The sequence below is a fragment of the Phyllobates terribilis genome, unplaced genomic scaffold (assembly GCF_046119375.1).
Source record: "Phyllobates terribilis strain yellow unplaced genomic scaffold, ASM4611937v1 Scaffold_62__1_contigs__length_8034531, whole genome shotgun sequence".
In the NCBI taxonomy this organism is placed as follows: Eukaryota; Metazoa; Chordata; class Amphibia; order Anura; family Dendrobatidae; genus Phyllobates; species Phyllobates terribilis.
This window is the reverse complement of record NW_027362822.1, coordinates 7,876,525-7,900,301: the sequence shown is the minus strand read 5'-3', so window position 1 is coordinate 7,900,301 and position 23,777 is coordinate 7,876,525.

Below are 23,777 nucleotides of genomic sequence, written 5' to 3'. Positions count from 1 at the left end.
GCTATCAAAGCCACCTGGGCTTCCATAACCCCTCAGCAGTGCCACAGGCTGATCACCTCCATGCCACATTGCCGCATTGATGCCGTAATTGATGCAAAAGGAGCCCCGACCAGGTATTGAGTGCATTTACTGAATATACATTTCAATAGGCCAATATTTCGGATTTTAAAATAATTTTTCAAGCTGTTATAAAGTATTCTAATTTACTGAGATAATGAGTTTTGTGTTTTCATTGGCTGTAAGCCATAATCATCAACATTAACAGAAATAAATACTTGAAATAGATCACTCTGTGTGTAATGACTATATAATATATGAGTTTCACTTTTTGTATTGAAGAACTGAAATAAATTAACTTTTGATGATATTCTAATTTTGTGAGATGCACCTGTACATAACCAGAATTAGGGTCTCTGCCTCTACATCGTGCTGCTCTCAGATGAAGTAGCAAAATCTGGGTGACAGATTCCCCTTAAGAAAAAAAAATTAGAACAAACGTATCTATATTATATATATATATACACAGTACAGACCAAAAGTTTGGACACACCTTCTCATTTAAAGATATTTCTTTATTTTCATGAGTATGAAAATTGTACATTCACACTGAAGGCATCAAAACTATGAATTAACACATGTGGAATTATATACTTAACAAAAAAGTGTGAAACAACTGAAAATATGTCTTATATTCTAGGTTCTTCAAAGTAGCCACCTTTTGCTTTGATGACTGCTTTGCACACTCTTGGCATTCTCTTGATGAGCTTCAAGAGGTAGTCGCCGGAAATGGTTTTCACTTCACAGGTGTTTCCTGTCAGGTTTAATAAGCGGGGTTTCTTGCCTTATAAATGGGGTTGGGACCATCAGTCGTGTTGTGCAGAAGTCTGGTGGATACACAGCTGATAGTCCTACTGAATAGACTGTTAGAATTTGTTTTATGGCAAGAAAAAAGCAGCTAAGTAAAGAAAAATGAGTGGCCATCATTACTTTATTAAATGAAGGTCAGTCAGTCTGAAAAATTGGGACAACTTTGAAAGTGTCCCCAAGTGCAGTTGCAAAAACTATCAAGCGCTACAAAGAAACTGGCTCACATGAGGACCGCCCCAGGAAAGGAAGACCAAGAGTCACCTCTGCTTCTGAGGATAAGTTTATCCGAGTCACCAGCCTCAGAAATCGCAGGTTAACAGCAGCTCAGATTAGAGACCAGGTCAATGCCACACAGAGTTCTAGCAGCAGACACATCTCTTCAACAACTGTTAAGAGGAGACTTTGTGCAGCAGACTTTCATGGTAAAATAGCTGCTAGGAAACCACTGCTAAGGACAGGCAACAAGCAGAAGAGACTTGTTTGGGCTAAAGAACACAAGTAATGGACATTAGACCAGTGGAAATCTGTGCTTTGGTCTGATGAGTCCAAATTTGAGATCTTTGGTTCCAACCACCGTGTCTTTGTGCGACGCAGAAAAGGTGAACGGATGGACTCTACATGCCTGGTTCCCACCGTGAAGCATGGAGGAGGAGGTGTGATGGTGTGGGGGTGCTTTGCTGGTGACACTGTTGGGGATTTATTAAAAATTGAAGGCATACTGAACCAGCATGGCTACCACAGCATCTTGCAGTGGCATGCTATTCCATCCGGTTTGCGTTTAGTTGGACCATCATGTATTTTTCAACAGGACAATGACCCCAAACAAACCTCCAGGCTGTGTAAGGGCTATTTGACCAAGAAGGAGAGTGATGGGGTGCTACGCCAGATGACCTGGCCTCCACAGTCACCAGACCTGAACCCAATCGAGATGGTTTGTGGTGAGCTGGACCGCAGAGTGAAGGCAAAAGGGCCAACAAGTGCTAAGCATCTCTGGGAACTCCTTCAAGATTGTTGGAAGACCATTTCCGGTGACTACCTCTTGAAGCTCATCAAGAGAATGCCAAGAGTGTGCAAAGCAGTCATCAAAGCAAAAGGTGGCTACTTTGAAGAACCTAGAATATAAAACATATTTTCAGTTGTTTCACACTTTTTTGTTAAGTATATAATTCCACATGTGTTGATTCATAGTTTTGATGCCTTCAGTGTGAATGTACAATTTTCATAGTCATGAAAATAGAGAAAAATCTTTAAATGAGAAGGTGTGTCCAAACTTTTGGTCTGTACTGTATATATACTGTATGTATATATAGTTTGTATGTGTATATATATATATATGTGTATGCATATATATCTCATATCTATATATATATATACAGTTGAAACCAGAAGTTTACATACACTATATAAAAAGACACATATGCAGGTTTTTCTTAATATCTGACATTTCATACTTGAATTGTGGTCCAGTGGACCTTAATGATTCTACACATGTATTTTTTTTCCTGGATGTGTAGCTATACCCCATTCATTGTCGGTGTTATGTGTACAGGCATCTGCCCAGTATGATGCGGGCTCAGCTCCTGAACCTGCTCCATACATAGAGACCTGACATTGGAGGAGCTATTACATCATATGTCGGCAAACGCTTTTCTGCCTCCTTTATAAGTTAGCAGTGGGAGAGCATGATAAAAAGGCTTACCTACCCCTGAGACCGACTTTAGCTCTTAGGCCACGGCCCCACTATCAGTATTTGGTCAGTATTCAGTCAGTATTTTTTCTCAGGAGTGGGAGCCAAGACCAGGAGTGGGTGATAAATGCAGAATTGGTGACTTGTTTCTATTATACCTTTCTTCTGATTGTTCCTCACCTGGTTTTGGCTTTGGGGTGACAGCTAATATTTTAACAATAGTAGGGGTAACATTAGGCCTTATTCAGAAATACTGTCTGATATTAAAATTGGCTTTGTTATCAATAGTAATAAAACCTCAATTTTTTTATTTTTTTTATTTTATTTTTAAAAAGCAGATTTATCGGCCATCACCCCAAGATTCCCATGATCCTTTAGGTCATGGTACTCTTTGGATGACAGCTAATATGTCTAGAGTTTACAGTAGGATGCACTGGTCCATGTTTATAGACGGCACAATGATTTAGTAACGTGCGGCATTGTACTCATTACACTGAGCTCTGACTTCTTGGGATGGGTAACAAGGACATTTTTGGGGTAAATGAGGCCCAATATACCCCTTACTATAGATTATTATATTTTTCGCAGTGTTCCCTCATCTGTATAATAACATCTTAGGTCTTGATGCTCCTAGGGAAACCACTAATATTAGTATCATTTGGAAAAAAACAGAGAAACTAGGAGTTTCTTATGCAAAGATATGACAAAATCTTTATTAAATACACATGTATACATAATAGCAAATAGACAATAAAGACAAAAACAGTGTGCATAGGGGTAAGTGTAAGGAAACCCCCCAGGGGAAAACCAATCAGAGATTATATATAGCTCTATGCAAGGTATAGGCTGGGAAAAGCGGGGTGTTTTAGGCTAGTGGTAACAGGTTGACCCAGGTAATCTATATAGGGCAAGTGGTGAGAGTATAAGCACTAAGTGTGCCACTAAAATACCAACTCCCAGGGCCACCATCAGCAAATGTATAAGTATCAGAATAATGGACCAGAGGGCCTATGACTGCTTACCCTAAATTGTAGTATCCCAAGGACCCTCAGACCGGTGGCTAGGGGGGTTTAGCTTCTTCCCAGGGAAACCACTAATATTAGTATGATTTACAGTATGGGGTAAATTATCACATGAATGTAAGCATCAAATCCATTTAGTAGCCCTTGGACATTGAAGACCATCTCTGAGACCAGCACAGTTGTAATATGTGATATGTCTGTTTACATGTATTTTTCTGTATGTCTTCAAATATGTTTATGTCTGTATGTGTCTTTGTATATGTCTGTATATGTTTGTGTGCACACATTTCTGCGACCCGTATATGTGCAAGTCTGCATGTGTATACGTGACTCCGTGTGCGTATATGCGTGACTGCATGTGCATGACCGTGTGTGTATGACCATGTGTGCGCATGCCTGCTGGTGTCTGACTGTGTGCATGACCGCGTGAGTGTATGTGACTGCGTGTGTATGACTGCTTGTGTAAAAGACTGCATGTGTGTACAAGACTATGTGTGTGCGTGACTGAGTGTTGACTGCATGTTTGTGTATTTGCAAGACTGCATGCGTATGTGCGTGACTGCGTATGTGTGTGTATGTGTGTGACTGCATGTGTGTATGTGCGTAACTGCATGTGTGTGTATGTGCATGACTGCGCGTGTGTGTCTGTGTGTGACTGCATGTGTGTATGTGCGTGACTGCATGTGTGTGTATGTGCGTGACTGCATGTGTGTGTATGTGCGTGACTGCATGTGTGTGTATGTGTGTGACTGCATGTGTGTGTATGTGCGTGACTGCATGTGTGTGTATGTGCGTGACTGCATGTGTGTGTATGTGTGTGACTGCATGTGTGTGTATGTGTGTGACTGCATGTGTGTGTATGTGCGTGACTGCATGTGTGTATGTGCGTGACTGCATGTGTGTGTATGTGCGTGACTGCATGTGTGTGTATGTGCGTGACTGCATGTGTGTGTATGTGCGTAACTGCATGTGTGTGTATGTGCATGACTGCGCGTCTGTGTCTGTGTGTGACTGCATGTGTGTATGTGCGTGACTGCGTGTGTGTGTATGTGTGTGACTGCGTATGTGTGTGTATGTGCGTGACTGCATGTGTGTGTATGTGCGTGACTGCATGTGTGTATGTGCGTGACTGCATGTGTGTGTATGTGTGTGACTGCGTATGTGTGTGTATGTGCGTGACTGCATGTGTGTGTATGTGTGTGTATGTGCGTGACTGCATGTGTGTGTATGTGCGTGACTGCATGTGTGTGTATGTGTGTGACTGCGTATATGTGTGTATGTGTGTGACTGCATGTGTGTGTATGTGCGTGACTGCATGTGTGTGTATGTGCGTGACTGCATGTGTGTGTATGTGTGTGACTGCGTATGTGTGTGTATGTGTGTGACTGCATGTGTGTGTATGTGCGTGACTGCATGTGTGTGTATGTGTGTGACTGCGTGTGTGTGTATGTGCGTGACTGCATGTGTGTGTATGTGTGTGACTGCGTATGTGTGTGTATGTGTGTGACTGCATGTGTGTGTATGTGCGTGACTGCATGTGTGTGTATGTGCGTTACTGCATGTGTGTGTATGTGTGTGACTGCGTGTGTGTGTATGTGCGTGACTGCGTGTGTGTGTATGTGCGTGACTGCATGTGTGTGTATGTGCGTGACTGCATGTGTGTGTATGTGTGTGACTGCGTATGTGTGTGTATGTGTGTGACTGCATGTGTGTGTATGTGCGTGACTGCATGTGTGTGTATGTGCGTTACTGCATGTGTGTGTATGTGTGTGACTGCGTGTGTGTGTATGTGCGTGACTGCGTGTGTGTGTATGTGCGTGACTGCATGTGTGTGTATGTGCGTGACTGCATGTGTGTGTATGTGCATGACTGCGCGTGTGTGTCTGTGTGTGACTGCATGTGTGTATGTGCGTGACTGCATGTGTGTGTATGTGTGTGACTGCGTATGTGTGTGTACGTGTGTGACTGCATGTGTGTGTATGTGCGTGACTGCATGTGTGTGTATGTGTGTGACTGCATGTGTGTGTATGTGCGTGACTGCATGTGTGTGTATGTGCGTTACTGCATGTGTGTGTATGTGTGTGACTGCGTGTGTGTGTATGTGCGTGACTGCGTGTGTGTGTATGTGCGTGACTGCATGTGTGTGTATGTGTGTGACTGCATGTGTGTGTATGTGCATGACTGTGCGTGTGTGTCTGTGTGTGACTGCATGTGTGTATGTGCGTGACTGCATGTGTGTGTGTATGTGTGTGACTGCGTATGTGTGTGTATGTGTGTGACTGCATGTGTGTGTATGTGAGTGACTGCATGTGTGTGTATGTGCGTGACTGCATGTGTGTGTATGTGAGTGACTGCATGTGTGTGTATGTGCGTGACTGCATGTGTGTGTATGTGAGTGACTGCATGTGTGTGTATGTGCGTGACTGCATGTGTGTGTATGTGCGTGACTGCATGTGTGTGTATGTGCGTGACTGCATGTGTGTGTATGTGCGTGACTGCATGTGTGTGTATGTGTGTGACTGCCTGTGTGTGTATGTGTGTTACTGCATGTGTGTGTATGTGCATGACTGCGCGTGTGTGTCTGTGTGTGACTGCATGTGTGTATGTGCGTGACTGCATGTGTGTGTATGTGTGTGACTGCGTATGTGTGTGTATGTGTGTGACTGCATGTGTGTGTATGTGCGTGACTGCATGTGTGTGTATGTGTGTGACTGCATGTGTGTGTATGTGCGTGACTGCATGTGTGTGTATGTGCGTTACTGCATGTGTGTGTATGTGTGTGACTGCGTGTGTGTGTATGTGCGTGACTGCGTGTGTGTGTATGTGCGTGACTGCATGTGTGTGTATGTGCGTGACTGCATGTGTGTGTATGTGCATGACTGCGCGTGTGTGTCTGTGTGTGACTGCATGTGTGTATGTGCGTGACTGCATGTGTGTGTATGTGTGTGACTGCATGTGTGTGTACGTACATGACTGTGCGTGTGTGTCTGTGTGTGACTGCATGTGTGTATGTGCGTGACTGCGTGTGTGTGTATGTGTGTGACTGCGTATGTGTGTGTATGTGTGTGACTGCATGTGTGTGTATGTGCGTGACTGCATGTGTGTGTATGTGCGTGACTGCATGTGTGTGTATGTGCGTGACTGCATGTGTGTGTATGTGCGTGACTGCATGTGTGTGTATGTGTGTGACTGCCTGTGTGTGTATGTGTGTTACTGCATGTGTGTGTATGTGCATGACTGCATGTGTGTGTATGTGCGTGACTGCATGCGTGTGTATGTGTGTGACTGCATGTGTGTGTATGTCTGTGACTGCATGTGTGTGTATGTGCATGACTGCATGTGTGTGTATGTTCGTGACTGCATGTGTATGTGTGTGACTGCATGTGTGTGTATGTGTGTGACTGCATGTGTGTGTATGTGTGTGACTGCCTGTGTGTGTATGTGTGTGACTGCGTATGTGTGTGTATGTGTGTGACTGCATGTGTGTATATGTGCGTGCCTGCATGCATGTGTATGTGTGTGACTGCATGTGTGTGTATGTGTGTGACTGCATGTGTGTGTATGTGTGTGACTGCGTATGTGTGTGTATGTGCGTGACTGCATGTGTGTATGTGCGTGACTGCATGTGTGTGTATGTGCGTGACTGCATGTGTGTGTGTATGTGCGTGACTGCATGTGTGTATGTGCGTGACTGCATATGTGTGTGTATGTGCGTGACTGCATGTGTGTGTATGTGCGTGACTGCATGTGTGTGTATGTGCGTGACTGCATGTGTGTGTATGTGTGTGACTGCATGTGTGTGTGTATGTGTGTGACTGCATGTGTGTGTATGTGCATGACTGCATGTGTGTGTATGTGCGTGACTGCATGTGTGTGTATGTGCGTGCCTGCATGCATGTGTATGTGTGTGACTGCATGTGTGTGTATGTGCGTGACTGCATGTGTGTGTATGTGTGTGACTGCGTATGTGTGTGTATGTGCGTGACTGCATGTGTGTATGTGCGTGACTGCATGTGTGTGTATGTGCGTGACTGCATGTGTGTGTGTATGTGCGTGACTGCATGTGTGTATGTGCGTGACTGCATATGTGTGTGTATGTGCGTGACTGTGACGCGCCCCTGGGCCTGTGTCGCGCTGCGTTGCGCACGCGGGAGCTTACCCGGAGCCGGATCTCTTGAGGGTTGTAGTCTCGTGGCGGTGACCCGGTCCGTGCCCAGGGAGTCAAACTGAGCGGCGATGTAACAGCGGTAGATGTAGGACGACTACGCCACCCGTTGAATGCAGCTATGGAGCTGCCGCTGCAGGACAGTCCGCTGAGGCCGGTGGATGGATGGTGCAGCGTAGATGGTATAACCCCCAACGGGAGGGGTATGGCCTCAGGGCAGCAGATGTGGATGATGGGGGTAGCAGGAACCACTCAGAGACGGTGCGGTGTAATTCAGGGTCTTTACTGGTAACAACGATAGACCCTCCCGGAGTACTTGCTAGTGAACGGGGCCTGGTCAGTCCTTGAGCAGATGGGATCTCCCCTGGCCAGGCGGAGTTGTAGGCCTCCCAAACTGACTGTACTCTTCTGGCTACCTTGCTAGAAGCGGATATAAGTAGCCCACGTCCCTGAGTGTACCGTGTGGTGCTCACCCGTATGGCCGGTGACTCGGGGCCTTCTAATGGCTTCCGCTCCACGATGGCGGTGCTGGTCCCACGCGTGTGACCGTGCCTTCGGGTTTCTGGGCCTGAGGACCTGAAATCCCCTGCTGGTCGGCTTCTGCTGCTGGGTAAGAGTTCGTCCCCACAGCCTCGGACGCCGGGTCCGGTAAGAAAGCTTCTCAGTCAGGGCGAGCTCTGCAGCTGCCAGCCCCTGACTTGTAGTAGTATTGCTCCCACTGAGCTTCTGCTGTTTCTTCCTGTGACTGTTTCTTGTCTCTACTCTCCTTGACTGCTAACCCTGCTTCAGCCCCGGGTTTATATAGGGGAAGTTCTTCCCCTCCCAAGACTGGGCAGGAGGTGTGGCATGCACAGGATCCCTGACCAAAGGACCTCCCACCTGCTCTCAGACATAATATCTCTATCACTGTGGCAACCAGACCCCTGGGGTGTCACATTCCCCCCTAGTGAAATTTAGTACTCCGGGACTAAACATATTTTAGAAAAACATAACAAGATATAACAATAACAATACAATAAGAAACACATAAAGGTGGTCACGGCATGTCCGTAACCGGGTGCAGTCTTTGAAGAAAGCAAGGTGTCCATTTCACCAAAACAGGGAGACGTAACCAGGTAGGGGTCTGTCCTACCCCGAGTCCTTAACAGTCTCTAGTCCATCCTGGGTTACGCTCCAACTATGTACAAGGATTCCCGGTAAATCCACCAAGGATTCCTAAAAATAACTGGAAACACAAAATTATACACAAGCAACAATACACAGATAAACATAAATAAAACAATTTATACACTTCAAATCCTCCAGCGTGCGGGTAACTGGCCTCTAGTGGCCCTAGTGGACCTACGGAGCTGACTGTCTGGCCCTGAACTACAGGGTGTAGGAGCTGTCAAGGGTAAACTGGGCAGCTGTCTACCGGCTCTTTGTCTCACTAGAGGTACGGCAGGCTCACTATAAGCAGAGGGTTGATCCTCCTGTTCTGCTTGCGTGGAGTCTTCTGCCTCCTGGACCGGCTGTTCTTCCAGCTCTACCTGTTGCTCCGTAGGTGCTTGGGATGCTGGTTGGAGGAAGGTGAGTACGGGTACCACAACTGCACCATTGACTTGAGTCCAAGACCGAGGGAAGTCCCCGAGCACAGTACTAACCATATCTTCCCTTTCCTCTACGGGTCGATGGTCTTCTTGTTCCTCTTCAGGGTTCCTCAGTTGTTCGGGACACTTCTTCAGGTGGTCCCGGGATACAATGGCGGTGGTTTCCCCTCCGTCTTTACTGATGGTACAAACCTTCGGGTTCTCGTGGCTTGAGGGCAGTACGGTGTACGGGTCCTTCTCCCACTGGTCATCCAACTTGTGGAGCCGTCTCTTCCTCTTCAAGACCTGCTCTCCGGGTACCAGGGGAACAGCGGGAGCATACTGGTTGTAAGTTTTCTCTTGTCTTTCCCTAGCCTGACAGAGACTTCGCTCCACGCTCTCCTGTACTCTCCAGTACTGCTGCTGCCTCTCTGTGTCCCAGTCTGTTTCTGGTGAAGTGTCCTCGGGTGTCAGGACTCCCATTTCCAGGTCAACAGGTAACTTACCAGGTCTTGCCCTCATTAGGTAAGCCGGGGTACAGTTGGTGGAACCTACCGGGATGTGGTTGTATAGGTCCACCAGATCGGGCAACTTCTCAGGCCACAGACTGCGTTCTTCCAGGGGCAACGTTTTTAGAAGATCCATTACCACCTGGTTCATTTTCTCACAAAGTCCATTAGTTTGCGGATGGTAGGGTGTCGTCCTTATCTTCCGGCAGCCATACAGATTGCAGAATTCCTGGAAGACCTCCGCTTCAAAGGCAGGTCCCTGGTCCGTCAGCACTTGGTCCGGGTACCCGTGTGGACGGCAAAAGTGCTGCTGGAAGGCTCTAGCTGCTGTTTGAGCCGTTAAGTCCTTGACGGGGACGACAACCAGAAACCGGGAGTAATGATCCACGATGGTTAACGCGTAGACGTAGCCACTTCTGCTTGGGGTCAGTTTTACATGATCCAAGGCTACCAGTTCCAACGGTTGCCGGGTGACGATGGACTGCAGGGGAGTCTTCTGGCTGGCACGGTCCTTCCTTCTCAGGTTGCACGGGCCACAGTCTCTGCACCACTTCTCGATGGTTCCCCTCATGCCTACCCAGTGGAACCGCTCGCGCAGCAGGAACTCCAGCTTCTTCCACCCGAAGTGCCCAGCTCCGTCGTGGTATGCCTCCATCACCATGGCTGCGTCCCTTCGTGGCACCACTACTTGCCAGAGTAATTCATGCGTCCGGGAGTTAACCATTCTGCGGCACAACTTCCCTTTGTAAAGGAACAGTCGACTCTTCTCTGCCCATAGTTGTTTGGCTTCCTCCGGAGCGTCTGGTTCAAGGCGAGCCTCCGGCCGAGTCAGCATCTCCTTCACCAGTCGGACGGCAGGGTCACTGTCTTGCGTTTCCGCCCAGTTGTAGTGGGGTAAGGGGTTCAACGTAGCAGTCTGCTTACTCCTTACCTGGTGGGAATACTGAATAGTCCCATGACGGTGGAACGCAGGGAGTTCAACTTCTTCCAGTCCCTCCGGATCTTCTCCTCCGTCCGGCAGGTTGGGCATCCTGGACAGGGCGTCCGCGTTGGTATTGGAGCGTCCTGCCCGGTATTTGATTGTGAACTCGTAGTTGGACAGACGGGCCATCCACCTCTGCTCCAGGGCACCGAGTCTTGCCGTGTCCAGGTGTGTCAACGGGTTGTTATCCGTGTACACGGTGAACCGGGAAGAAGCGAGGTAATGCTTAAAGCGCTCGGTGACTGCCCATACTACGGCCAGGAACTCTAGCTTAAATGAGCTGTAATTCTCGGGGTTCCTTTCGGTGGGTCGCAGTTTTCGGCTGGCGTAGGCGATTACTCGTTCCTTCCCCTGCTGGATCTGGGACAGTACGGCTCCTAGCCCGATGTTACTGGCGTCGGTGTAGAGGATAAAGGGCTGGCTATAATCCGGGTACGCCAGGATTTCGTCCCCCGTGAGGGCCATCTTCAGCTGGCGGAAGGACTCTTCTTCCAGCTCCTCCCATTTGAAGGGCGGCTTCTGGTTCTTGGCCTTCCGGGACTGGCCTATCAGGAGGTCCTGCATAGGTGCTGCCTTTTTGGTGAAACCGGGAATAAACCTTCGGTAGTAGCCTACCAACCCGAGGAACTGCCGCACTTCTTTTACGCTGGAGGGGCTTGGCCATTCCTTAATTGCGGTGATCTTATCAGGGTCGGGAGCCACTCCGTCAGCGCTCACCACGTGTCCCAGGTACTGCACCTTTGGTTTCAGGAGGTGACACTTGGAGGGTTTCACCTTTAGGCCGTAACTTGCCAGAGCTTCGAACACTTCCGCCAGGTGTTTCAGGTGGTCCTCATACGTCTTGGAATATACGATGATATCGTCCAGGTACAACAGGACCGTCTCGAAGTTTCTGTGGCCCAGACAACACTCCATTAGTCGTTGGAAGGTTCCCGGTGCGTTGCAGAGTCCGAACGGCATGCAGGTGAACTCGCTAAGTCCCATCGGGGTGGTGAATGCGGTCTTCTCCCGGTCCGCCTCTGCTACAGGAACCTGCCAGTACCCGCTAGTGAGATCCAAGGTAGAGAAGAAGTTAGCAGATCTTAAAGCAGCCAATGACTCCTCTATCCTTGGTAAGGGGTACGCATCCTTGTGTGTGATACGATTGATTTTCCGGTAATCTACACACATCCTCATGGTGTTGTCTTTCTTTCGGACTAAGACTAGTGGAGCTGCCCAGGGGCTACAGCTATCCCTGATCACCCCAGCCTCCTTCATGTCTCTAAGCATCCCCTTGGCGTGTTGGTAGTGTGCAGGGGGTACGGGTCGATACCTCTCTTTTATGGGAGGATGGTCTCCCGTGGGGATGTGGTGTTCTACCCCCTTGACTCGCCCGAAGTCTAACGGGTGTTTACTAAACACTCTCTCGTACTCTTGAACCACCCGATAGACTCCCTGTTTCTGATGTGAGGGAGTGGAGTCAGTACCCAAATGTAGTTGCTGACACCAGTCCTCCTTTGTTTTCTTAGAGCCGTTACCTTCCTCCGGGTGAGATGGAGGCAAGGGTTCCACAGATTGTATAGCATTTTGGTTAATGGTATATAATTTGGCTAGCGTGGCATACCGGGGCAGGTACACTTCCCTCTCCCCGATATTGATTATGCGAATGGGCACCCTCCCATGGCGTACATTGACCACCCCCCGTGCTGTCAAAATGGTGGGCCTACTGTCTGAGTAAACTGGTTCTACCATTGCCTGGTAATCTCTACCTCTCAGACCAATAGCTGCCCGGCACCAAATCATCATTTCACTTTTTGGGGGCATGGCAATAGGAAAAGGGTCACACATTCTTACGCTACCAATCTCACCGCCGGAGAGTTCCACCTGTTGCCGTCGCATCAGTGCCCGGATCTCTTTCTGGAGCACCCGCTGCTCGCCGGAGCTGGCGTTCTTGGCAACCTGCTGTAAAAGGAAAATCACCTCTGCAAGACAATTTTCAATTACATTAGTTCCTAGAGTTATTTTTGGGTGACTCTCATGTTTGTCAATATCTACAATGATCAGTCCCTGTGCTGCCAGTTCGACTCTACCGATTTTGATGGTCACCTCTTTAAATCCGATCTGTGGCACGGGCTGGCCATTGCTGGCGATGATATTCAAGTCGTCGTCAGGGTAGCGGGTAATATCCGAGTCATTCCAGTACTGCTTAAAGAGCACGTACGGGATGGTGGTGACCTGTGACCCGGTGTCCAGTAGGGCACTTATGGGAATGCCATCCAGTACCACAGGCAAGACTGGACGTCCTCCCACATATCTGTCGCGCCAGTTCGATGGGCCTGGTGATCTTTTTCCTGGGGGTTGGCCCTCTACCCCAGGTTGTGCCCGTTTAAAGAACAGTACCTTGCCATATGTCCAGGTTGATTGCAGCGGCGGCAGATGGGTCGTCCGTCCTCGCTGTATCGGTCACTGGGTCTTCCTCTGGCCGGTGGGGTCCTCCTTGGTCGACGCCACGGGATGTCCTCCGGTCCGGATGCCAGCTGGATCTTCCCTGGGGTGGAAGCCTGTAAAGACTGCACAGTTCGGGTTAGCGCAGCAACGCTCTTAGCTAGCTCTTGGACCTGATGGTGTAGGTCTGGAGCCGGGTCATTGTCCAAAGCCTGCGCATCAGCTCCCACAGGCCCTGCCGACAAGGGCGCCGCCTCCTGGTGGTAAGTGATAGCAGGGCGCTTGTGGGTCACAACGCCACCCGGTGCCGGTTCTCGGAGCACCCGGATGGCTCTGTCCTTGAACTGTGCAAAGCCCAGATGGGGATCCTGTAAGGCCATTGCCCGCAACTGGGTTCGGTGGGTATTACAATACAGTCCCTCTATAAACTGTTCGGTCAACAGCCTGTCCTCGTTTCCCACTCCATCAGGGTCGGTCTGCTTAATGGCCCTCAGGGCCTCTTGTAGGTTTAGTGCATAGTCCCTTATACTCTCATGCGCTCGCTGCTTGCACCCGTAGAATCTAAGCTTAATCTCGGCTGAGGTGCGGGTATCAAAGGTGTCCTTCAGCCGGGTTAGTATCCCTGCGACAGTCTTCCTCCCAGGTGGCCAGGATTTTACTTCCCTTTTGGCTGCCCCGGTTAGTTGGGCCACCAGGATGCTCACTTTTTGCTCTTCTGTGAGGGGGTACACCTGGAAGAGGCTATCCAGCTTTTCTCTAAAGTCATGCAGGGTATGTGACTCCCCTGAGTACTGGGGTAGCCAAGCTGCTCCCGGGATATAGGGCATGGTGAAGGGCATAACTGCAGCAGCGGTAGCGCTGGCGGGGGTTGAGGCAGTGAAGCTCTCCTCCGTATCCGACATCTTCCTCCCCCCTAGTGGACCGTGGCCTACCTTGCGATGATCCTGTTCCGTAGGCCGCGGCTCCGCAGTAGATCGTCAGGGTTGAGGACCTTCCGTCGCGCTCCGGTGACGTCGGCGTCTGCTGGGCTCCTTCCAGGACCTTACGCAACGTCCGGACGTGAGGCGGGGCTTCAGTTCTCGCGCGCTTTCGGAGTCCACGCCCCTCTTCTTCCCGCGCGGCGTCTCCAAGATGGCGCCGGATGGCGGGAAAACTCCTCGGATGGCGGGAAGAAGGCAGAAGATGGCGCCGGATGGCGGGAAAACTCCACGGATGGCGGGAATCTTCACCACTGGTAAGTTTGAACAGTCTTTTTCAGGCACGCAGTACCCGGTGGTTGCGGGCACGAAATCCTGCCGACTACGCCAAAGTTGACGCGCCCCTGGGCCTGTGTCGCGCTGCGTTGCGCACGCGGGAGCTTACCCGGAGCCGGATCTCTTGAGGGTTGTAGTCTCGTGGCGGTGACCCGGTCCGTGCCCAGGGAGTCAAACTGAGCGGCGATGTAACAGCGGTAGATGTAGGACGACTACGCCACCCGTTGAATGCAGCTATGGAGCTGCCGCTGCAGGACAGTCCGCTGAGGCCGGTGGATGGATGGTGCAGCGTAGATGGTATAACCCCCAACGGGAGGGGTATGGCCTCAGGGCAGCAGATGTGGATGATGGGGGTAGCAGGAACCACTCAGAGACGGTGCGGTGTAATTCAGGGTCTTTACTGGTAACAACGATAGACCCTCCCGGAGTACTTGCTAGTGAACGGGGCCTGGTCAGTCCTTGAGCAGATGGGATCTCCCCTGGCCAGGCGGAGTTGTAGGCCTCCCAAACTGACTGTACTCTTCTGGCTACCTTGCTAGAAGCGGATATAAGTAGCCCACGTCCCTGAGTGTACCGTGTGGTGCTCACCCGTATGGCCGGTGACTCGGGGCCTTCTAATGGCTTCCGCTCCACGATGGCGGTGCTGGTCCCACGCGTGTGACCGTGCCTTCGGGTTTCTGGGCCTGAGGACCTGAAATCCCCTGCTGGTCGGCTTCTGCTGCTGGGTAAGAGTTCGTCCCCACAGCCTCGGACGCCGGGTCCGGTAAGAAAGCTTCTCAGTCAGGGCGAGCTCTGCAGCTGCCAGCCCCTGACTTGTAGTAGTATTGCTCCCACTGAGCTTCTGCTGTTTCTTCCTGTGACTGTTTCTTGTCTCTACTCTCCTTGACTGCTAACCCTGCTTCAGCCCCGGGTTTATATAGGGGAAGTTCTTCCCCTCCCAAGACTGGGCAGGAGGTGTGGCATGCACAGGATCCCTGACCAAAGGACCTCCCACCTGCTCTCAGACATAATATCTCTATCACTGTGGCAACCAGACCCCTGGGGTGTCACAACTGCATGTGTGTGTATGTGTGTGTATGTGCATGACTGCATGTGTGTGTATGTGCGTGACTGCATGTGTGTGTATGTGTGTGACTGCGTGTGTGTTTGTGCATGACTGCCTGTGTTTGTGAGTGAGTGTGTGTGTCTACATGTGCGTGTGGACCAGTGTACAAAAAACAGATGTATATCTGAGGATTAGTAATAACTAGCTAACAAATTTATCCATTTAAAAATTAAAAATGTATTCAATTTAGATTAATACCAAAAAGCTATGCAGGGGCTCATACTGTATCTAGGAGGCTATGTGGGGTCTCATACTGTATCTAGGAGGCTATGCAGGGGCTCATACTGTATCTAGGAGGCTATGTGGGGTCTCATACTGTATCTTGGGAGCTATGCACGGGGCTCATACTGTATCTAGGAGGCTATGCAGGGGCTCATACTGTATCTAGGAGGCTATGTGGGGTCTCATACTGTATCTAGGAGGTTATGCGGGGTCTCATACTGTATCTAGGAGGCTATGTGGGGTCTCATACTGTATCTAGGAGGCTATGTGGGGTCTCATACTGTATCTAGGAGGCTATGCGGGGTGTCATACTGTATCTAGGAGTCTATGCGGGGGCTCATACTGTATCTTGGGAGCTATGCACGGGGCTCATACTGTATCTAGGAGGCTATGCGGTGTCTCATACTGTATCTAGGAGTCTATGCGGGGTCTCATACTGTATCTTGGGAGCTATGCACGGGGCTCATACTGTATCTATGGAGCTATGCGGGGGCTCATACTGTATCTACTGTATCTAGGGAGCTATGCGAGGGTTCATACTGTATCTACTGTGTCTAGGGAGCTATGCGAGGGTTCATACTGTATCTACTGTATCCTGGGAGCTATGCGAGGGTTCATACTGTATCTACTGTATCCTGGGAGCTATGCGAGGGTTCATACTGTATCTACTGTATCCTGGGAGCTATGGGAGGGTTCATACTGTATCTACTGTGTCTAGGGATCTATGCGAGGGTTCATACTATATCTACTGTGTCTAGGGAGCTATGCGAGGGTTCATACTGTATCTACTATATCCTGGGAGCTATGCGAGGGTTCATACTGTATCTACTGTATCTAGGGAGCTATGCGAGGGTTCATACTGTATCTACTGTATCCTGGGAGCTATGCGAGGGTTCATACTGTATCTAGAGAGCTATATGGGGGCTCATACTGTATCTAGGGAGCTATGCGCAGGCTCATACTGTATATGGGAGGCTATGTGGAGGCTCATACTGTATATAGGAGGCTATATGGAGGCTCATACTGTATCTAAGGCGCTATCTGGGGGCTCACACTGTATATAAGGAGCTATGTGGGGCTCTTACTGTATGTAGGGGGCTATGTGGTGGCTCATACTGTATGTAGGGGGTGATGTGGGAGGGCTCATACTGTATATAGGGGGATGTCAGCATACTTAATTGTGCTCAATATTAAGTTATTATTATTTATTATTATTAAATATTATATTATAAAAAATAATTATAATTAATATGTTAATATTAACATTGAGCAGAATTAATTTCAGCCTATTGGTTTGGTCTCCACAACAATCATGGTCTCTCATGTGGCCCCTTGGGAAAATTAATCTCCCACCCCTGCTCTATTTTATATAGTGCCATTTTCTGTATGGTGCTGTACATAAGGGTAAACTTTGCGCTGCGCGCTGTGTGCACCGCTGTCTTTGTCCATCTTCAGATGTGTACAAGCGCACCTATGTGTTACTTTTCTTGGTCATGCCCTCAGCACTCTCTTAAAGGAGTTATTTGACGAGCCCCACGTGAATGGCGCAGCAGTGCGCATCATCAACCACAGCTCCATTTATCTTTTCACAGTTCCGTTTCTCTGGATCATGGTGGTCCCAGTGGTTAGGTCCGCAGTGATCAGAAAGTCATCCCCTATCCATAAGAAGGGGGATAACTTCCAAACTTGGGATAACCCATTTAAACAGGATTTCAAAATGTATTTTTATTTGCCCATAGGAATGTAGAAAATTATAAACCAATAATGACTCTACCTAACTGTAATACAGTCTCTCCAAGAATAGGACCGAGGAAATGGCACTGTGCAGTCTATATGTATACAGAATAATCCAAATACTGAAAATTACACTCCGCATACAGGACAGGAGAAGTGGTACTGTGCAGTCTATATACAGTCTATATACAGTATATACACAGAATAATACAGATACTGAGAATTAAAACCAGAATACAAGACGGGAGAAGTGGTACTGTGCAGTGTATATATACAGATTAATACAGATACTGAAAATTACACTCCGTATACAGGACAGGAGAAGTGGTACTGTGCAGTCTATATACAGTCTATATACAGTATATACACAGAATAATACAGATACTGAGAATTAAAACCAGTATACAAGACGGGAGAAGTAGTACTGTGCAGTGTATATATACAGATTAATACAGATACTGAGAATATTGCAGTCAATTTATATACACAGAATAATACAGATACTGAGATTTACATCAGTATACAGGGCAGGAGAAGTGGTACTGTGCAGTGTATATATACAGAATAATAAAGATACTGATAATTACACCCAGTATACAGGGCAGGAGAAGTGGTACTGTGCAGTGTATATACAGTCTATATACAGTATATACACAGAATAATACAAATACTGAAAATTACACCCAGTATACAGGACAGGAGAAGTGGTACTGTGCAGTCTATATACAGTCTATATACAGTATATACACAGAATAATACAGATACTGAGAATTAAAACCAGTATACAAGACGGGAGAAGTAGTACTGTGCAGTGTATATATACAGATTAATACAGATACTGAGAATATTGCAGTCAATTTATATACACAGAATAATACAGATACTGAGATTTACATCAGTATACAGGGCAGGAGAAGTGGTACTCTGCAGTGTATATATACAGTCTATATACAGTATATACACAGAATAATACAGATACTGAGAATTACACCCAGTATACAGGACAGGAGAAGTGGTACTGTGCAGTGTATATATACAGAATAATAAAGATACTGAGAATTACACCCATTATACAGGGCAGGAGAAGTGGTACTGTGCAGTGTAAATATGCAGAATAATACAGATACTGAGACTTAGGCCACAGCCTCACTATCAGTATTTGGTCAGTATTCGGTCAGTATTATTTCCGCAGTATCTGTATTATTCTGTATATACAGTATACACTGCACAGTACCACTTCTGTCTGTATGCTGGTTGCAATTGTCAGTATCTGTATTATTCTGTATATATACAGTACACTGCAAAGTACCACTTCTCATGTCCTATATATACTGTGTGTAAGGCCACGGCCCCACTATCAGTATTTGGTCAGTATTTTTTCTTAGGAGTGGGAGCCAAAACCAGGTGAGGAACAATCAGAGAAAAGGTATAATAGAAACAAGTCACCAATTCTGGATTTATCACCAACTCCTGGTTTTGTCTCCAACTCCTGAGAAAAAATACGAACCGAATACTGACCAAATACTGATAGTGGGGCCGTGGCCATAGGGAGAATTATACACAGCATACATAGCTCCAAAATATATGCTACAAACATCTAAATATATATATATACCCACACAAACACTGGGACCATTGTATATACATGTAGTAAATATTATAGTATATATATTATAGTATGAACTATGGAGCTGTGTATATAGTTATTTACTGTGGTGCTGTGCCTGAGTACATAACTTTTAGTGGGAAGTCCACACCATATACAGAGCTCCACACTATATACTGGGTTATAAAACATGGTATGGAGCTGTGTGTATACTATATAGTGTAGAGATGTGCCTTTTATATAAAATGTGCAGCCCACGCTATATGCTATACACACATATTATATTCACATCACATCTACACTATATATTACACACAGCACCTCACTACATGCTATATACACAGGTCCACACTAAATACAGCACTTAATTATGCTGTTTACATCAGATAGTATAATCTGGGGCCGATGCATATACATTACATAGGATACACTGGGGATGATATGTATACATTACATAGGATACAATGGGGCCGATGTATATACTTCTGAGGGGATGTGCTGGGGGCGATCTATATACATCACATAGGATACACTGGGGCCGATGTATATACATCAGATGGGATACGTTGGGAAAGATGTATATACATCACATGGGATACACTGGGGCTGATGTATATACGGATTATAATGAGGGCAATTTGGGCTACCGCCCGGGGCCCGGGGCTTCAGGGGGACCCATGGCCAGATTGCCCTCATTATAATGTTTTGTGCAGAGGCAGGGGCAGGTTTGGCAGGGGGACCGCACTGTACCTTTTAGACGCTGGCCACATCACAGGGAGGCAGACACGCACCCTGCGCGCTGTGTGCTGCGTCTCCAGGACTGACATCACACAGCAGCGCCTGGAGCTTCTTTATCCTGCGGGAGAGGAGCTGGTGGATCAGGTCAGTGAATGGCGGTAAATATGAGGTCTGGAGAGGATGTCTGGAGTGAGGAGGGGGCTGCAGGACGCTGCTCCCCTCCTGATGAGTTTGCATAAGATTCCATAGTGTCAGTTCAGCGGCCGCTCTGATAGGGCTCTGTATAAGTTATTGCAGGACTTTCATCGTTGCTGCAGATCAGGTCACTCTGGGTCATCGGCTCCAGCATCACCAGATCTGCAGGAAAATTCAGAGTCCTGTAATAAATCCCACTGAGCCCCAGCAGAGCGACCACAGACATTGCATAGAGGATCCTGCACTGACTGATCAACCCTGAACCTGCAGGACATCACATACTGTACTGATCCATATATGATATGTGAGGTCCTGTAGGCAGGTGTGATCAGTACAGTGTATATCCCTGTACAAAATGTCACATCCAGTAAACAGATTAGTGTATATTATACTGTGGTACAGACATCAGATGGGATATAACAATGTGTATAGTATAACATCTAATGTCTGTATCACAGTATATTATACTAGCTATTGAACCCGTTTTACACCCGGGTCACAAGCATTTTTAGTGGTACATTTCTGGCGCCATTTTTTTTTAAGACACTGTGTCTGCGAATTCTCATAAACACTTCAATAAAATGGCGCTGGATAGCGTGGTAAGCGCATGCACTGACTCCGGCACCATTTCATTGAAGTAATGTGCTACAAAATTAAAGGGTTCCTTTCATCGGAAATAACGCTATTAACCTGCGTTCAGGTAAACAGGGTTTTTATACTGCCCAGTAGCTGAATGCAGTGGGGAGAAAATGATCTTTATTCTCCTCGCCTGCATTTGGTTTCAGTCATGAGGGCAGTGCCGGTTCGGTCACCACTCTGAGTATACAGAGCGTCCTCTGCAACCGAGCCCCCGGCCCTGACTGACACTGACTCTACATTGAGACCGGCTGTCAGTCAGGGCCAGGATTACAGGGGTTGCTCTGTATACTCAAAGTAATGACTGAACCGGCGCCGGGCCAGACCCCATTACTAAAACCAAATGCTCCCCCATCCTGGTATATGCTCCCTCCCCATCCTGGTATGTGCTCCCTCCCCATCCTTATCCCCCATCCTGGTATATGTTCCCCCATCTTGCCTGCTCTGATGTTCTTCCATCCATACAAAAAAAAAACAACACTCCTACTCACCTTTTCCCCTCTCGCTTGCAGCGCATCCTCGAACACCGGCAAGGCTGGAGGAGTGTGGCGCCAGAGTTCGCACCTGCGCATGCATGAACCACAACGCCACACTCCTCCAACCTCGCCGGACATCAAGGTATGTGTCCTAATGGCGCCGAAGATGGCAGTATGACGTGATCTCCGTCATTACAATCCTTTATCCTCGTCCTCCTCCCTGTCACCTGTAACATCTGATGTGTTCTTCTGTCGCCGGCCAGACTGTGCAGGCGCATTGCGTGCACAGTCTATAGAGGCTTCAGACAGACGGACACATCCCTGATTATATTATAGATAGTCATGTATTCTCATATAGACTCTACAGGGCCGTACCTAGGGGAAGAGGAGGGGCATGTGACCTGGGTACAGCCGTCAGGGGGGTGCCTTCGGGCCACCTCATGCGGTGGTCAGAGGTGTCTCCCAGGCAGCTGCAATTTGCCGCCCCCAGAGTGGGAGTCGACCATTCTCTGAGCTTGCTGTGGAACCGACAGTCGATCAGAGAAGGGAGCTATGTGCGGGGTCATACTGTATATAGGGAGCTATGTGCGGGCTCATACTGTATATAGGGAGCTATGTGCGGGCTCATACTGTATATAGGAAGCTATGTGCGGGCTCATACTGTATATAGGGGCTATGTGCAGACTCATATTGTATCTAAGTAACTATGTAGGGGCTCATACTGTATGTAGGTGGCAGTGTGTGGGCTCATACTATATGTACAAGGCTATGCGGGGGCTCATACTGTATGTAGGGGGGTGTGTGGGGGCTCATACTATATGTACAGGGCTCTGCGGGGGCTCATACTGTATCTAGACCGCTATGTGCGGGCTCATACTGTATATAGGGAGCTATGTGCGGACTCATACTGTATATAGGGAGCTATGTGCGGGCTCATATTGTATATAAGGAGCTATGTGCGGGCTCACACTGTATATAGGGAGCTATGTGTGGGCTCATATTGTATATAAGGAGCTATGTGCGGGCTCATACTGTATATAGGGGCTATGTGCAGACTCATTTTGTATCTAAATAACTATGTAGGGGCTCATACTGTATGTAGGTGGCAGTGTGTGGGCTCATACTGTATGTACAGGGCTATGTGGGGGCTCATACTGTATGTAGGGGGCTGTGTGGGGGCTCATACTATATGTACAGGGCTCTGCAGGGGCTCATACTGTATCTAGGGAGCTATGCGGGGCTCATACTGTATATAGGAGGCTATGTGGGGGCTCATACTGTATATAGAGGGGCTATGCGGGGGCTCATACTGTGTCTAGGGAGCTATGCGGGCGCTCATACTGTATCTAGGGAGCTATGCGGGGGCTCATACTGTATATAGAGGGATGTCAGCATACTTAATTCTGCTCAATATTAAGTCATACAATTAATATAATTTTTTTAAATTATTTTGTTAATATTAATATGGAGCAGAATTAATTTCAGTCTATTGGATCGGCCTCCAAAACAGTCACGATCTCTCATGTGGCCCCTCGGGAAAATTAATCTGCCACCCTGATCTACTATATATAGTGCTATGTTATGGAAATTTTTTTTCCTCATTCTCTGTCTATAGATGTGATCAGAACATCTGTGTGTTGATCACATGACCAATCACATGATCTATCAAAGGGGATCATGTGACATGTCACGTGATACATCCGGTACCTGGGTGGGGGGGCACACCTTTTAAACTGCCCGGGGCCCTGGCTACTCTTAATCCACCCCTGTGTATATACATCACATAGGATACGTTGAGGACGATGTATATGTAGCACCCTGAGGATTCGGCTGCTACAGGGGTATTGCACCTCAACCCAGAGGTGTGATATTCCACTCCCGGGTAAGGATGGAGTGTGGATCTGAGCTCGGTAGGCTGCATGCACTACACACATCCCATTTCCGGGGAACAGACCGACGGTACTCCCACTTAGAAATGTGCAGGTACGACCGAGTCTGTTCCTGGCTGGAGTGGGAGGGGGGTGGTACATCCCAAGTAGTGTAGGGGCAGATAGGGGGAGCAGCCTGAGTAAAGATAGGAGCTCATTGGGTGCTGGTCACCTGAGCTCACACATAGAGGGTGTATATAAGGTGGGCACCAACTAAGAACAGGGTCAGTTGCAGAGAGAAAGTCAGGAGCAGAGGAGAAGAGAGACCCAGAGTGAGAGAGGAGAGAGAGAGACCCAGAGGCACAGAAGAAAAGGACTCTAAGATCCCAAACTAAATCCCCGGGTGAAGAGTCGGCACAGGGTACCGGAACCCAAGCTGGTGGGGGTAAAAACACTCCCCAGCCAGAGACCGGAGACCGTGGGCAGCGTTTGCCACGGTCACCCACCACATCCACCACGAAGGCATACCACGTGGAGGGTCAGGGAACCCAAGGCCAAGGGTGTCCCAACAGAAGGCCCGAGGGAGCTGGACCTGGGTGGATCAATAGTGGGGACGGCCAGAGAAAGGACTGAAGGAGAGCTCAGGGTCACGCTCCGGACTTATTTGGGAGTTGGCTGGATCCAGAACCTGGTGGACGCAGCACGGCTCGGGAGGTCACT